Raw genomic sequence first — 11322 nt, forward strand, 5'->3', positions numbered from 1 at the left:
GCTGACTTCGGTAAACATTTCTCTACAATTGAGGCAGAGCTGCAAGCTACGCCTTGGGGAAGCTGGGGAGGAGTGAGCGTTACTTCTCAGTAACCAGAGCAGCAGAAGGCTCTGCTCCCTCAGACGGCCTTTATTGTCACGACTGGGAAGTTAAAAGAGGCACTTGCAATAAGTGTGCTCAATTTAAGAAAAATAAAAAAGTGAAATTTTCCTGTGACAAATCCAGGGAGGTATTTCCAAGGTGTTTGAGCAGGTAATTAGCACCCAAACCAGGTTTCAGGAAATAGTTCTGGTCACCTCAAATGAAGAATATATAATGAGCTGAAGGGCTTGATTTTCAATGGATGATTTACCCAGGACAATAGGCCAAACAGAACCGGGTAAAGCGTTTACAAATGGTAACTTGAGAAGCAGTAGGCTTCCTTCCCCGGGGAGTTTAATTCTGTCTTCTTCTTCTACTCCCATGTCCCTTCTCTTCAACCTCTCTTCTTCCATCACTTCCACAAAATACACACCATAACTTTTCCAGAAAACTTGAATGTAGACCGTTAAAAAAAAAAAAAAAGTCTGTCAAAGAAACATGGGGAGGATAAAAAAAAAAAAAAATACAGAGTGAAATTTGCCTGTTGGCCTCTAGGCCTGACTAGCTCTGGGTTATTTCAGGCTGAAACTTTTGAGACTGCATGTTAGCCGACTTGCTGAGGGACTTTGTAGAGTCTTTCCTCATTGGTTTCTTGCGCCGGTTAACAAGCAATGCTGAAAAGATAACTTATTCTCTTCCAAGGCTGTTCCAGAAGACTGACGACACTGACACCTGAAGAAGACCACATGAAAAACAGTTCGACATTTCTTAACTGACAATGTTACATGATTTTGTTGATTTCAGACAGGCTCCTTTTACCCATAGGCACTATGGTTTGCTATGCTGCAAGCATTAATAGTTCTAGGAAAATAATTTGCTCTGCCATAGGAACTCTGGGAACAACATGAATAATAGGAGTTACCTTTCACTACTGAGCCTCTTGTATGTTGAAAGATGGATTTTACTTTACCATAATGTTTGCATGATTCTTATTCTACCCATTTACACTTAGGCTCTCCCTGACCCCCCAGTTGCCTGGGGGTACACATTTGAAGCTAAAAGAAGGAACTTAGACATCATCTCATAAACTAGGAAATAGGTTCAGAAAGTTCAAATTACTGCCCAAGGTCACCTAGTGTCGCAGCATGGACCAAAATCAAGATTTCCTAATTTCTAATTTTGACTGTTTTTTTCCAGGGCATTCGACCATCTTCCCTATGCAGTTAATAATATATGAGAGCTGCCTAAGAGTACCAATTTCTACTGAGGCATGCTCTCTGTCATTAAGTGCTCCAGCAAACTGTTAATTAAGATTGTTTTGAGCTGTTTACCAATTTAGGTGATGTCAGATACTTCTCTTGGATTCTGTTAGCCTCTTGGGATGGCAGAAAATTCTGTTGATTCTGTTGCCTGAGGTTTGGCCATCTGTTCTAAATCATGATTGTGGCTGCCATTTGGAAATCCATAATCTGACACCGTTACCAGAACTGTACATTTAAAACGCTTTAAGCTCTTTGTGAGTCACAAGCCCTTCATGAGCTCCCCTTAATTTTACAGGATATCCACAGAGAGTGCTAACATTTAAAGTTGAAGGGTATAGTGAAGAAGCTCCACTCCTGTTCTTTTCCCCAGGCATTTTGTTAAAGAGGTCTGAGATAGAAAACAAAACCCTGGAAGGTGCAAGGTGATGGCCCAGCACAGAACGGTCAGGAAAGGTCAGACATAGCAATGAAATCATAGGTACTTCAGTCAGACTTACAAAGTTCTCCAGGAAGGCACATTGGGTACTCATTTGGGGAAAGGATCAACATGATTCAATGTACGTAGAAGACTTTCAAGAAGTATTCTGTCTTAAAATAAATGTTTCCTGGGGCAACTGGGTGGCTCGGTCGGTTAAACGTCTCTGACTTCCGCCGGGTCATCATTTCACCGTGTGAGTATGAACCCCGTGTCGGCCGCTTCCATGCTGACACCACTGAGTCTGCTTAAGATTCTCTCTCTCTCTGCTCCTCCCCACTCACACTCTCTCAAAAATAAATAAACATTAGAAAAAGGTTTGTGAAAAAAATGTTTACTTAAAAAAAATTTATATATTACACCTTGCACTTTCTAGAGTTAATTCTTAGTACCTTAATGTTCCTAATATCCTTTATCTTACAAGTTAATGATTATGCCCTTAAGGGTTAAAATATCTTCTGAAATAATGAGTTAAGACACAAAAAAACACATAGGACAGTGCCTGGCACATGATAAGTGTTACTGTAAATGTTTGCTGTTATTATTCATTTCTTCATGTATCATTTACGGAGTGCTGATTCTAGTAAGTGGAGACTCACTGAAGGTGAGGGCCATGGATCGTGCCCACAAGGAGTTTATAGACACCTGAAGGAAACAGTTAAGTAGCTTACAACAGAGAGATACCTGGAACAGCATACAGAAGATATTGTGGGAACAGTTGCGGGGGGGGGCAAGCAGATTTCCTGGGCCCCACGCCAGACTTGCTGAATCCCAACATGAGGTGGAGGGGCCCAGAAAGCTGTATTTTCAAAAAGCTCCTCAAGCAATTCCAAAGCAGCCTGGGGTGTTTGCCTAATCTAAATTAGGCTGGAGGAAAATTTCTGGGAGAGCCTTTCTAGAGGGGTTGATACTAGAGTTGGAATCTGGAAGAATGAAAGGTATCCTAGGCTGAGGAAAAATTGCTCAAAGAAGGTACAAAAGAGTCTTTCTTGTTTGGAGACCTGCTGGTGGATGGGTCTGGTTAGAGTGAAGGCCTTGTGGAAAAGGGTGAAACAAGTAGGCTGACCATATATATCATGACTGAAATCAGGACACTTGTGAGAATGAAAAGAGGTGTTACTAATATCAAGTGGGGGAACAGGTGCCCTCTATAGGAGATGATGCAAGGGGACACACAAGAACTCTGAAGAGATCTCAAGGGTCCTTCAGAGCAGAGTTTTTGAAGATTGCCCAGAATGATGGCAGCCACTGAAGAGTGGGGCAGACAGGTGATAAGATCAGGTCTATGGTTTAGAATTCTTCCTGCCATCTCGCCTTTGGCATCATTCTAAGTGAAATTGCCAATTTTAGAGAATAGTTCATGTTTATACAATTTCTTGGAATATGACATTTACAATTGTTCTTTTTAAAAAAAAAATGTTTTTTAGGTTTATTTATTTATTTTGAGAGAGACAGAGACAATGTGAGTCAGGGAGGGGCAGAGAGAGAGAGGGAGAGAGAGAATCCCAAGCAGGCTCTGTGCTGGCAGCACAGAGTCCGACCCGGGGCTCGAACTCACGAAACTGTGAGATCATGACCTGAGCCGAAACCAAGAGTCCGATGCTTAACCAACTGAGCCACCCAGGTGCCCCTATAAGTTATTCTTTATAAGGATCCTAATGTAATGCTGAAAATGCACTTAGCAGTTAAAATCAGATATAAAGGTGGCAGTCTGAGAAATCCACAGTGCTAACTAATAACTGGTCCTAGAATACATTATTTCATTTATATAACAATATCCACATTCACTCCTTCATTATTTATTAAACACCTACTATTTACCATTCATTCCTTTAGGTATCGGGGAAATAGAGTGACGAGGCAGATGAGGTCCCTGTCTTTATGAAGCTTACATTCTAGCAGAAGAGATAGACTAAGTAAATATGTAGTATAATTTCAGGTATTGGTAAGTGTTGAGGAAAAAAATCCAATCAAGATAAAAGGCTAAGGGATTGAAGAGTGACTAGTAGTCAGGGCGATGGTATTTTAATTAATTTGGATAGAGACAGCCTCCTTGAATGGCACAGTATGCAGTCAGGGAGTGAGCCATGTGACCACCTAAGGTTCATGTGTTTCTTTTTTTTTTTTTTTAAACATTTATTTATTATCGAGAGACAGAGAGACACAGAGCATGAGCAGGGGAGGGGCCGAGAGATGGAGAGACACAGAATCTGAAGCAGGCTTCAGGCTCTGAGCTGTCGGCAAGCAGAGTCCGACGCGGGGCTTGAACTCACAAACCGCGAGATCATGACCTGAGCTGAAGTCAGACACTCAACTGACTGAGCCACCCAGGCGCCCCGGTTCATGTGTTTTAAGCAGAGGAATGAGGAAGTGCAAAGGCCCCGACGTAGGAACAAGCTTGGTGAGTTGGAGGAACAGAAAAAAGAACCTCAAATTGCTTTCTGATCAGGTCACTCCGAAGTCCATGCCATGGCCTACCAGGGTTCCTGTGATCTGACCTTTACCTACCTATCCCTACCTCCTATCTGAGTCTTACAGTTTGGGAGGGAGCTATGGCCTGCAGGTGGAAGGTCCTTGAGAAGGGAGAGGGAATCCTGGTACCTCAGCCTCCCTTAACCTTAGTCTCCTGACTCTCTAATTCTGGCAGCACGTTTTCTTTCAAGAGAAGGAAAAGAATTCTAACACCAAGCATCTACAATCTACTAGCAGAGTGCTTTGTGAATGTCATTTATTTAAGCCTTATACCAGCCCTGTGGGATTAGCAATATTGTCACCATTTTGTAGGTGAGGAAGCAAACTCAAAGAGGTCAAATAACTTTTCCGTGGTTATATTCTATTAAATGGTGATTTCAGGTCTTTTTGCCACAAAATGTCTTTCAATCTTGTGAAGCCATAAGTCATATTAAGTAGGGTATACCGCTGGTACACTACCTGAAAGTCTGTTCCTGACATCGGCTCCAAGACATTGTTTGTAGAATAGTACTTTTCTCCCCCCATGAGGAAATCTCGAAGACTAGGATATAAACCTTGTATAGAGAGTAGTACCCCATTTCCCCCCACAAAAGAAGCTCATAATAAATAAGAAAGCCAGATTTTAATTCTGGTGCGGTGACTAATTCATTAGGTCTGCGACCTTGGCATGCCCCTTTGTCCATCTGAGTCCAGTTTCCAGATCTGCAAAATGGGTGCTATGATTTAAGTCTAGCTGTTGTGCATGTGAAAGTGCTTTGAACTGGAAAATGATATACACATAAAAGGAATGACAACCTTATTGTAAATATATTTGGCCAATAAAAAAATATGTCCTGGTGAATGATGGGTTCAATTTCCGAGTTTTGGAACATTAAAACACACATAAACGCACACAACTACTGGAGTGATAAATAACTAAACTTCTTTCTGGTTGCTAGTTATTTTCATCCTTCATTCTTTCTCATCCTTGAACTTTAAAGTCTACACAGAAAGGCAGATGTCTTGCCTGGAGCATGAGTTGCTGCAAGGGTATGGAAGACAATGGCCAAGAACAAACTAAGAGGGCAGAAGTCCAGGAATGTATTCCATACAGCCAGGCAAAAGAACTGTAAGACGAAAAACAAAGCAAAACCAGTTCCCACCAATCTTATGAAGATTAACATTGTGAGCGATGAAAAAGTGAACAGTGAATAAAGCTTTTGTAGATATACAAAAGAAACTTCCACATTTCTCAAAAGGCCTTTCCCCTGAACCTCTGCAGAAACAGCTGATTCCTCAGCAGTGACATGAAAATGAACCAATTAGGGACACCTGGGTGGCTCAGTCAGTTGGGCATCTGACTTTGGCTCGGGTCATGCTCTTGTGGTTCATGGGTTTGAGTTCCGCCTGGGGCTGTCTGCTCTCAGAGCACTTCGGATCCTCTGTCCACCTTTCTCTCTGCCCCTCCCCTGCTCATGCACTCTCCTTTCAAAAATAAATAAACATTAACAGGAAGGAATGAAAGAAAAGAAGAAAATGAACCAGTTAATGGTGATGAAGCAACAAGATTAACGGCTCAAGTGTAATACAGTGTGGATATACCAAGTACAGCAAAAAGAGCAATAAATTCAGTATTTTGTACGTTTTTTAAAAAGTAAATAAAGTCTATATAGAAAGGATAAGGAGCTGTTTAGGCTACTGCCAAGTGAGATGAACTGTGGGGTGCCTTTATGTAGGCAGTCAAAAAAGGATAATTATTTCTAGAACTAAAAAAGAGACAAAGAGAAGGAAAGGAAGGAGAATGGGGGGCAGGTAAGAATGAAAAATTTCTATTTATCTAGGGCCATTTGGCCTTCTACGGAGTGACTCAATTTTAATTAGCTGGTTTTGACCAATTGTGGTCTTCCTCATCTATAGTCAGGGGTAGGCGCAGAAGAGAACTCAACTCCCTAAACACTGTTAGTATCCTAAGGAGCTATCCATCAGCCCTGCCCAGCAAACATGTCTTTAGCCTCGGTAGGCACTTGGACTCCTGGTTGGACTTGCACAAGCTATCACCATCGTTCTTGTAGTCCAGGGAGGGAGGTTGAACTAGGAGCAGGAATGTTTCACTTAGGAAGAGTGGAGTTTGAGGAAGGCTATAAAATGTGGAGGTGCAAAGAGATCAGCTAATACCAGGGATGGCTGCAGGCTTTCAAAACAAGGTTTGTACAGTGGAACCTTCTTTCCTAACTTTTTGATTCACAGTTTTAAATTTTTGTGTGATTTGCTTTCCCAGAAAAGCATAAGCACTATTAAAGGGAAGGAGAATCCAAGTCCTCAAAAATGTCCGTGTCAATAGTGATCTTTTAGAACTGAAAAAGGAAGGTTCTACCTGGAAGACTTTAAGTGGAAAGGAAGGAATCCCATTATTATTCTGCTGTTCAGAAGATTAAGCAAGAAATTAATAGTTGCAATATTTTTCTTCTAAAAAATGTCCCCCTCTACTTGAAGAAGATCTCATGTAACTCTTGTCTTTTCAGATGAGGATTACAGATCTCCTTCCATCGGATGTAACAGGGTGAAGGGGGCAGCTGGCAATGCTGGACAAGAGCATGGACTCTGAAACCACATACCATGGTTTGAATCCCATCCTCTCCACTTCCTAGCCCTGTGATGATGGGGAGGTTACTGACTCTCCCTGAGCCTCGGTGTCCCCATCTAGGACATAAGACTATTTATGCCTATCTATTAATTAGGATTTAATAAGACAGTGGGAAAAATAAGATGCAAAATCACTGAGATACATTTAGTGAGTTAACATGTGTTAATTCCTTTTATTTTTCTTCCTTATTTGGTAAAGCACCCACATGTTCTCAGTAAATCTTTCTAAAGGGCAATCAATAGGAAAGTATTTTGATCTGAGATTTGCATAGCTAAAACCTTGAAGCTTTTCAAATTTTAGGGTCAAACGCAAAAGGCAGAGGTTTTAGAATAAGAATTCATTAGGCTGTAAATCCCTTTGCATTTGGGGATACTTCTTTCATATTTGTATATAAAGCTATTCACTCAGTATTTATTATGTGCCAAGAACTGATTTTAAGTGATTTACATTTATTCTTCCACTTGATTCTCACACACCCTGAAATAAAGGGTCTCTATTCCCATTTTAGAGGAGAGAAAATGAAGGTTCAAGGTCACAAACACTGTACAGCTTCCTTGGACCCTGATGCATAGTAGATAATAACTAATCAATGGTTGAATTAATAAACTGCCCTGTTATACTTACAGAGCACTTTGAATGTATACATCTTTTTCACATAGCAGATCTTGTTTTATCCTTTTTTAGGCAATCAAATCATTCTTTCCTTCTTCTTTCCCACATTGGGAGGAAACTTATTACTCTTAGATACAAGTAAGCGCCTTGAAATACTAATGGTTTTGAATAGAGTAAGACAGGTTTTCCAGTTCGGTCCTTCTGATTGGTAAAGTCTTCTAAAGGGAGGAGGGAGAAATTGGCAGGAGCGTGTCCGATTCTGAATAGCCCAAACCTGCTGCTTATATGCTCTATTCCTTGCTAAGAGTGGGAAGCCAAATGACAAGACAAAAGATGAAAGTCAGTTTTGATGTTAAAGTCTGCTTTGGCGTCCTTATAATATTGTCATAGATCATTTATATTAACTTAATATAATTACTTTAATAGTGATGCGTATTATAAATAGATGAATCATCTTGAATGCAAACCATAGAAATTAAACAAATTAAGTGTTTAGCTCAAAGGTTTTTTTTTTTTTCTTCCTTCTCTTCTTCTTCTTCTTCTTCTTCTTCTTCTTCGTCTCCTTCTGTGTCTCTTCCTGAACACAGGCAGCCGGAGATTCAGGCCCCCAGATTTCTCTCTGCAGAGTGTACTTTACCTTTTGGATGGGACTTTAAAGACTTTAAACAGCTTGAGACTTATAGTTTGCCACAGGAGCATGTAGCAAATTCCTGTTTCTACTTTTTGAACCAGGAGCTGGAGTATAAGAGCCCTGCGCAGGAAGTCGCAGGTGGTGGGAAAGGGGAAACAAGGTCATTTTCAACCATGTACATTGAGGTTGTACCTTTAAAGTCAATTCTAAATTTAATTGAAAGCTGAGGGCAGAGAAGCCAAGATCGGAGCAATGTGGTGATTTATTCTGAAGCCTGTAAGAAGTCATGCGGCTGAATGTGGGATGAGCTGGGGCTTTAATAAAAATGGCACTGGGGAAGCCAGCGGGAAGAGGCACAAGAATGGAACTGGGTTAGATGAAGGATCTCCAGGCCTGAAAGGGAGCGGAGGTCTGAGAGCAGTGTTTGCCCAAACTCTGCTGTTTTTACCATGATGGATGCACATAAGTAATCCGCATCAAAAGCAAAAACCAAGATCAGACAGAAGCCACCAAGACTCTTTAGACAGAGAATTTTGCATGAAATCATTAAGGTGTCCAAATTACAGAAAGGCTATGAAATGAAGGGCAATGAAAACTCACCTAATATTATTTCTAGCTGAAATTTAGCTGAAGAAAAATGACAGGTTCCTTTATTAAAACACTACAGGACTTGACAGCAAAGCTCCCACACATTTCTATGGGTGTTATTGTCTACTAAATTATATTGGACCATTGCAATAGAAAATCCATAACATGTTCTCAGAATCAAATCTTCTCTGTTGACAAATGGTTTAGGAACAATCTTTGCAAGCTAAAAAAAAAAAAGGAAACAAAAACTTGTTAGCATATATTATATTACAAAGGAACTGAGCTAGAAATTGTACTTCCTGGGTTCTAGGCTCTCTGACCTGAGGGAGGGGTTTTTGTCCCTCCAGTGGTGAAGACTGCATTATCTATCCCCATGACTCTAATTTTTATAGGTCCTTTTTTTTTTTTTAGATCAACCTCACATCCTATTCGGCATGACGATTATTATTGATTTTAATCTTATGACGAAAATATTACATGTTCATTGCAGAAAACTTAGACAATGCAAGAGAGAATCAGGAAGAACATAAACATCCCTTATAATCTTACCATCCAGAGATAACCACTGCTAACATTTTGGTCAGTATCACTCTGATAAAGATGAAAGTCAAAGGACTGGGAAAGTTTCACTCACTTCGGAGAACCAGGCACTGCTTCTTATTGAGGAGGAGTTGTCACATTCGGAATTTGGATGTAGTGGTGGCTTTTGTCAAAATCTTTAGCTAAGCAATCACTGACTTTGAGTCAGCCTTTCCCTCATTGCTCTCTTCTTCCTAGTTGGCTGATTCACGCCGGGAAGATCTAGGTCACTACAGAGGAAACCATGCAAGGGTCAGTCTGGACTCTGTGAATCACGTGCTTGTCACTAGTCACCACCAAGTTCCAAATAACTCCCTAGGGGAGTGTAAGTGTTTGGTGTGTATGTGTGTATGTGTGTGTGTGTGTGTGTGTGTGTGTGTGCTCGTGTATGCTTTTTGGGTAAAGTTTGGACAAGGACTAGATAGTAATTATAGACACCTAAAAGTGATTGATATGTTGGGGTATAGGAATTATGAGTGAAATTTCTTTTAATTATTTCCTTTATTCTTGTTACAATATTTGTGTAGCAAATGAAAATAGTAAGAAAAAGAGATGGCAAGGAGAGGGGCAGATGAGGACAAGGGAGTGGGCACGGACCAATTCTTTAGAAACAAGCAGTAGTGTATATGGCAGACTTTCTGCCTTCTAGGTTAAAAAAAATTCACAATAACGATGCTTTTGCATTTCAGTTTACTAGATCTGAAAGCAAAAGACCTGGGTTCAAATCCCACTGCTACCTGCTGCTTAGTTTCTCTGAGCGTCGGTTTCTTCATCTATAAACGAGATCATAACACTGCTCTTACCTAATTTACAAAGATGTAAAAGGAAAGTTTAAATGAGGTCATAATGTGAAGAAAAATGTTATTTTAGGATACTGAGACCTTCCTTGTGTTTTACAATTATATTTGACAGTTAGAATTACTTTGATTAGCCATAAAATTTCTACATTACTAGATGTCCCTCATGATGATATTGGTTCTGTTATAGTTGATGGCGTTTAAAAAAATTTTTTTTTCCAACGTTTATTTATTTTTGGGACAGAGAGAGACAGAGCATGAACGGGGGAGGGGCAGAGAGAGAGGGAGACACAGAATCGGAAACTGGCTCCAGGCTCTGAGCCATCAGCCCAGACCCCGACGCGGGGCTTGAACTCACAGACCGCGAGATCGTGACCTGGCTGAAGTCGGACGCTTAACCGACGGGCGCCACCCAGGCGCCCCTAGTTGATGGCGTTTAATTTCTTTGTTTCAGGGAATCAGGGTAAAGCCATGAAAATCTGGGCATGAATTTTGAGAGGACTTGGACAGGAAACTTAGGCTCACTGAACCTCAGTTTCCTGTCCTGTAAAATGGGGAGAGTGAGACTTACCTTGCAGAGCTGTTAAAGAAATTAGGAATAATATATGTAAAACACCAATTGGTCACACAATAAGTACCCTATATGTATGATGGCTGTTACTGTTATAACAGGATCAATTTTTAAAATATTGTCTCTCAGCTCCCTACTCTCATGGTTCATATGTAAAAATACAAGGACATGTTGCTCAGAAGCTCCTGATACACTATCCTTCCATTCCTTGGGATATATTTCTTCTTTTCTTTTCTTTTTTTTTTTTTCCTTAGGAAAAATTTTTAACTCAGTACTCTGGGAGCAAGACCAATCAATACCTTAGTCTTCTAAGGGATTCTGTTTGCTGATGATTCTGTTTGAAAAGGCAACTAATAAACACAGTCAAGACAAAGTTTAGTTTTGTTAGCAAATTGGGACTTTGCTATAAACTATCAGGATGGAGATAAGACTAAAGAAAGTCACGGCCTTGGACTAACCTATACTAAGGGAAATAGACACATAGTCAAGAGATTTCTGTCGGTATGTTATGCTTCTGGGGGTTTATTCAAACACACGTCTTGGACACTAATTATGGATTATCTAGAGCTGGCTCAACTCTGGGGATGCAAATCTGAGACAGGCAGTATTCACCATGGTTACTTTCTTTTT

At 40.5% G+C, this 11322-nt stretch overlaps 1 pseudogene; it reads left to right on the forward strand.

The window, feature by feature from the left end:
• Nucleotides 1-5332: 5332 nt before the first annotated feature.
• LOC125175789 (ribosomal biogenesis factor-like) lies at nucleotides 5333-5856 on the forward strand (annotated as a pseudogene).
• Nucleotides 5857-11322: the final 5466 nt, after the last annotated feature.

The sequence above is a fragment of the Prionailurus viverrinus genome, chromosome C2 (assembly GCF_022837055.1).
Source record: "Prionailurus viverrinus isolate Anna chromosome C2, UM_Priviv_1.0, whole genome shotgun sequence".
NCBI lineage: Eukaryota > Metazoa > Chordata > Mammalia > Carnivora > Felidae > Prionailurus > Prionailurus viverrinus.